The sequence below is a fragment of the Alligator mississippiensis genome, chromosome 3 (genome assembly GCF_030867095.1).
Source record: "Alligator mississippiensis isolate rAllMis1 chromosome 3, rAllMis1, whole genome shotgun sequence".
Classification (NCBI taxonomy): Eukaryota; Metazoa; Chordata; order Crocodylia; family Alligatoridae; genus Alligator; species Alligator mississippiensis.
Window position 1 is genome coordinate 13,636,812 of NC_081826.1, and position 6,650 is coordinate 13,643,461.

Genomic DNA, 6,650 nt, shown 5'->3' on the forward strand with positions numbered 1-6,650 from the left:
CATGTGCCCTGAGACACAAATATGTGCAGCTGCGCTTTGTGCCCCTGGAAATGCACGCCTTTGCACATAGGGATGCAATCCCAGTGTATAACAGAAGTTCTTGTTTTTATCCCCAAGAAAAAGATTCTGTATTTTGTCTGTAGCAGGGCACTAAGGTGCCTGCTACTGAGAGAGCCGGGAAGACTCCTCAGGTGCTGCTGCTGAGGCAACTAGAGGGAGCTAATGATCTGCACCTGCCTAGCCAGCTGACAAGAAGGGGAGGGCCTGGCTCCTATATAAACCACAGGCAGGAGGCCAGCCAGCAGTTCTCTACCAGCAGCCAAGGAGGAAGGAGCTCCCTGCCAGGAAAGAGAAGAGAAGCCAAGCCTGATGCAGAAGCAACGTCTGGCACTGCTGCGGGATGAAGATCCCCCGGTAGGCTTGGGCGTGGTTATAGCCGGGCAGATGCAGTTTGTGTTATAGCCCAGGGGCTTGTGTTTGTGTTGCTATTTGTTACACCGGTGGTTTGGGTGAGGCTATTAGGGGTTGGAGGAGGCCTCATAGGGGACTCACACTAGTGTGAGGGTGCAGCATTCAGGGTGCACAGACCCCAGCCTCAGAGAGGGGCAGTTGAGAAGCCCCAGAGGAGGAGTGTTGCTGAGAAGTCCCAGTGCAGGCGTGGTGAGCCGCAGAGAAGGGGGCAGCATTGTGGTGAGCCCCTGGAGAGGAGGGCGGCATTACTGAGAAGGCCCTGGAGAGGAGGGCGTGGAGAGAGAGACAGGACTGTGGAGAGCCCATGAGTCAGAGAGGGCGTAGAAAGAGAGACAGAACAACATCCATGACATCTGCAAGGCTTGGGGTGTGGTATTGGGGTGGTAGGAGCCATGCACAGCCCATAAGGCTGGGGTGTACGGAACACCTGAGACAGGAGAATCGTGGCCAAGAAGACGGAAGGCAGCCTCCCCATAAAAATATATAAAATCAAAGTTGTGGCAGGCGAGAATTGGAGGGTGCTAATCGGCAGCTTGACACGGTAAAGGAGGTGGCAGGGGAGAGCACGGCGACCTTGACTGCCCTCCTGTTACGTTGTCTTAGATTCATAGATGTTAGGGGCTGGAAGGGACCTTGGAGATCATCAGGTCCAGCATCACCACTCTACGCAGGAAGACAACTGGGGTTAGGTGACCCCAGCAAGGTGACTGTCCTCTTGAAAACCTCCAGGGTAGGTGACTGCACCACCTGTGGAGGGAGTTTATTCCACAGTCTGGACACCCTGACTGTGAAGGAGGTTTTTCTGGTATTAAGCCTGAAGTGGCCTTCCAGGAGTTTATATCCATTGGTCCTGGTCTTCCTCAGGTGTGCCCTAGTGAACAGTTGTTCACTGAGCTCCTGATGCACTCCTCTGATATAGTGGTAAGCCATTATCAAGTCCCCTCTCACCCTTCTCTTCTTTAGGCTAAAGAGGCCCAGGTCCTTCAGCCTTTCCTTGTACAGCTTGTCTTGCAATTCCTTGATCATATGGGTAGCTCTTTTCTGGACCCTCAAGTTTTTTCTATGTCCTTTCTGAAGTGCGGCACTCAGAACTGGATGCAGTACTCCAACTGCGGTCTCACCAGCGCTGAGTACAGCGGGAGTATCACTTCCTTAGATTTACATGAGATCTATCAGTTGATGCGTGCCAGCATGTTGTTTGACCTGCTGACCACTGCCTTGCACTGACGGCTCACATTCATACAATGGTTGATCATTACCCCTAAGTCCCTTTTGGCCATGATGCAAGTCAAGCTATCACCACCCAGCCTGTATGTATGTTGAGGGTTGTTTGTGCCCAGATGGAGCACCTTACACTTACAAGTGTTAAACTTCATCTGGTTCTGGTCTGCCCAACTCTCCAGCCTGTCCAGGTCCTCTTGTATCTGCAACGTATCTTCTGACGTGACCACACTGCCCCATAACTTGGTCCTGTCCATGAACTTGGTCAGCGAACCTTTCACTCCCCCATCCAAATCATTGATAAAGATGTTGAAAAGCACTAGTCCAAGCACAGACCCCTGAGGGACACCACTGGCCACTTCTCGCCAGGATGACACACATCCATTCATGAGAGCTCTCTGGATTCTACCATGCAGCCAGTTTCCCACCCACTGAACTGTTGAGCAGCTGAGCCCACAATCTGCCAGTTTTCCCACCAGGATATCATCATGGGATACTAAAAGCCTTTTGGAAGTCGAGGTATATAACGTCTACCACATCTCCTGTGTCCAGGTGGCAAGAGACCTGGTCCTAGAAAGATATGAGATTGGTAAGACAAGACCCACCTGCAATGAAGCCATGCTGGCTGTCGTTCCGAATCTTACCCTCAACAAGGGTATCACACATAAATTCTTTAATGAGCTTTTCCAGGATTTTCCCTGGGATCAAGTTTAGGATGACTGACCTATAGTTGCCCAGGTCCTCCCTCTTCCCCTTCTTGAAGATGGGCACAATGTTGGCCCTCTTCCAACCCTCAGGGATCTCCCCTGTGCACCACGATTTCTGAAAGCGCTTTGCCAGGGGCTCTGCAATGACCTCAGCCAGCTCCTTCAGCACTCTCAGGTGAAGTCCATCCGGTCCTGCTGGCTTATAAATGTCTAGCTTTTCTAATCGGTATTGCAGCCACTCAGCATCCACAGTGGGGAAGCTGTCAGTCCCGGCATGTCCTCTATGAGTCTTATCTTGCTTTACCTTCCCCTTGGTCTGGTGAAATATTGAAGCAAAGTGGGCATTCAGGAGTTTTTTTTGTTTTTTTTTTACCAGCTGTCCCAAGGTGTTTAAGCAGGGCCCCACACTTCCATTTGTTTTCCTTCTACTGCCTACATACCTAAAGAAGGACTTCTTATTGTCCTTGACTCCCATAGCTAACCTAAACTCTGTCACTGCCTTGGCTTTCCTGATCATTTCCCTACAAGTGCTGGCCACTGTTGTATAGTCCTCCTTGAGAACCATCCCTAGCTTCCACTGCGCATACACCTCTTTTTTTTCTTTTTTAAGAGGACTACAATGTCTCTATTAAGCTGGGAGGGCTTGCCAGCCCTTCTGCTGCCTTTCCTCTTATTGCATTTCATCCCATTTCTGTTAGTCCAGCTGTCAAAGTCATCTGGTTCTTTTAGTATGTTATTCCCAATCTCCTTTGTATTGACAGTGCCTCCAAATAAATTAGATCTAGTGCAGTCCTTTTGTCTAGAAAATCAGTTATCTCATCAAATAAATCAGGGTAGTATTGCATGATCTACCTTTGGAAAACCCATGTTGCATTTTATCCCATTTACCATTTATTTCTGAATATATATCTATTCTTTCCTTTGGAATTTGCTGTAAAGCCTTGCATCCTATTGAGGAAAAACTAACTTTTTTCCTCTTCTTAAAGATGTAGATAGTACATTTACTGATCTCAAATTACATGTTACCCATCCCAAATTCATAGATTTGTTGAAAATCCTTGTTACCAGGCCTGCCACTTTATCTCAGTTCTTTCAAAATTCTGGAAGGAAGATTATCCAAATCACCCACTCACGTGCATTAAACAACTCTGTCAGGTATCCAGGTTGCAGCTGTATTGGTCTAGTGGCAAAAGGAATCGGGACTCATGGTAGAGGTGATCTCTTTTATTAGACCAACTAGATGTTTACAAAAAAATTGTTTAATTACAAGCTTTCGGGCACAAACACCCTTGTTCCAATGACTGGTTAATATTACTGTCCTTAGTGAAAACAAAGACAAAATCATTCATATTCATTTAGTTTAGGCCACACCTAGATTAGTTTCAATGTGAGTCCCAGCTTAATTGCATCCTGACCCCAGTTCTTCATTATGTGTTTTTTGTTTTACTTAGATGGCTGAAAAACATTTTGCTGTTTTAACATCCTTGGCAAGGTCTGTGCTAAATAGCCTCTAAACATTTTAAAGGTATGCCAATTCAAGTGAGGGCTATCCTCGATCCATTTTACCCAGGTCATTCCAGGGTAATTGTCAGTCTGCTCAGACAAGATAAAATGCTCTATTTTCATTCCTCCAGCATCCCAGGATGCACCACTCCTGGCTCTTTGCCTTCTTTGCTGTCTGGACAAACCTTCAACCCCTTGAACTCTACTTCCCAGGGCGGTGGTCCTGGCCCCAAACCAGCACCCCGTCTCGCCCCAGGAGTTGTGACCCCAGCACACCCTGACCACTCTGAGCACCCAGGTGTAGCTCACCAGTTTGTGGCTTGCTCTAGCACCCATGTGCACGTGGCTGGCTGGCTGTTGATCAAGGAGAGAGGTTAAAAAGCCAAGGAACTGCTAATGATTATGGGCTTTTAGGGCCTGGCAACCATCTCCCTCCTTAGTCACCCTGCCTGTCCTCACCTCTGCTGCCCACTGCCCCATGGCTCAGCTTCCGCTCCCCCATGGTATTCATTTGAGCTGAACTGCTGTTCATTTGAAATGGCTTTGTCAGGAGTCCTCACTACAGCAAGCCCTGATGTGGCATGCAGCGAGCCTGCTGGGTCTCAGCTCTGCCCTAGTGTAAGTAGTAGCCCAACTCTCTACTGACCCAATCCTAATTCAGTGAAACGCATGCAAAATCTCGGTCCCTCTTGTTTTGTTTATTCTTTTTCACTCCTTTCTCTTTACTTCTCTCCCCTGCCCCTTCACTTCAAGCAGGGGTTTTTTTCAAGCCTTTCCCCCTCCTACCCATGGCCTCCTGGTTCCTGTTGGCTCCTGAGAAAAGCCACAGCCCCCTTGCTGGTTTCTCTACCTCCAAGCTACATGCCACCTTCCCTCTCCTCTCTCATCCCGGAGAAGGGATAGGGTTCTGACTCCTGTCCACCCCCCTGCTTGCCAGGCCCTCTGTAATGGCAAGTCACAGCTGGGCAGATCTGAGACTGCATTAAGCCTTACCCTGTGACTTCTCTGAAACTGTTATTACACTATGACAGCATAACATTTCACAGAATTAAAATATTTTAAAGGTAACCTGCAACAGCACCCTTGGGTGGTACCCATCCCATTAGTCCTGGAGCCCTCTCCCATGCTTCAGATGCCAATTCCTGATAAGTTTGCACCTTTGACTTAAACAAATTCCAAGCTTTCTGCATGTTCCAGTCCCTCATGTCTTCAGTTGACTTCACTAACTAATTCTACTAGCTATGGCAGACTCCCAGCACTGCCACACTAAAGCCTCTTTTACCAGCCTTTGATGGGTTTGACCCAAACGCTTTGTGTTTGCTCAGTTCTGCATGTAAATCCCCACCTGTGAGTTTCAGGCTGGGGTTTTTTTTATGCACAGCTGGTTGCACATGCGAAATTGCTACTGCAAATTTAGTGTCTGATCACACTTTCCCTTGTCTGTACAGCAAAGCAAAATCTGTATGCTTCTGTTACATGTAGGTTCTTGAGTAGCAGGATCGGCACACACAGAGAGCTGGCCCTGGGAGCAGCTGATGGCTGGACAGGCCTCACCTGGTGTGCAGGTTGGCGCATGGAGAACCACTTTGGAAGCAGCTCGTGGGTGCTCACGTTAGCCCCAGCCCTAGGCCGAGTGACCGGAGCCCCGCAGTGCGGCTCCACTTTTAACTTAAAGAGCTCTGGTGCCCAAAGCAGGGCCCAGGAAAGGGGAGAACCCCTGGTGTGAGACCGGGGAGTCGGAGCCTGCAAGGGTTTGGCTCCCGCAAGAGAGAGAGAGAGCCCTGGGTGCCCAGTGCAAGGTGCCAGGTCATCGAGGAGAGCAGAAGGTGCCGATGGCGAGAGGGTCTTGTGGGACCGGCCACCGGGGACGAGCCTTGACTTCTCCAGAGAGGAAGTGTGAGTTGCTGGGGAAGTGGGCCCGCAGGGGAGGCTGACATGGGTGAGGAGGGTCTGCTGCCTCCACCCTCCATTGCAGGGCCCTAAAGGGCAGGGGCTTTAGGGAAACACCTCTGGGAGGTGCTGAATGCACCCCCTATTTTGAGGTTGTCATGTTAAGGGCTATATGGCTAGGGATATTCTTTAAGGGGGGTTATATGGTTTATGTGTTTTAATGTCTCAGTGGGTATATTGGTATTGTTACTTGTGAAGCTTTAAAGAAATATTATTGTTAATTTACTTGGGTTATATAGGTTAATATCCCTATGTGTCAATTGTGTTGTATAGGTTGTAAGTTATTTGGTTCATATTTAGTATTATATGTGAATTGTGGAATATTTATATATAGTAGTATATGTTAAGCCTTGCAAATATTCTATGTTTTATATTAAGTGTCTGTATTTATTCTTGTAATACACTGTACATAGCTAAGTATTTGGTTTTGGGGAGGAAGCCACTCTAGTAGCTGACCCCTTCCTCAGCCCCCTGCCTGACTACCACCATTGTCATCGGAGAACGGGGCACAACCCCCTGGGTGTACTGGGGCTACACTTGCATCAGTTCAGCCTTATAGTATGCATCTAAAAATAGACATAGGCAGACAAGGTTCTTTGGGTGAATCTGATATCTTTTATTAGACCAACTTAAATTGTTGGAGGAAAAAAAAAATCAGCAAGCTTTTGGGTTTAAAAACCCTTCATCGGGCAGAGGAAGTCTCTGCAGTTGGTGTGCACTCCTATCACATTCTCTGGGGAGCTTTTTGTCTTGGGATCCTGCAAGTCTATTGTCCCACTTTAAGCACTTGTGAAATAT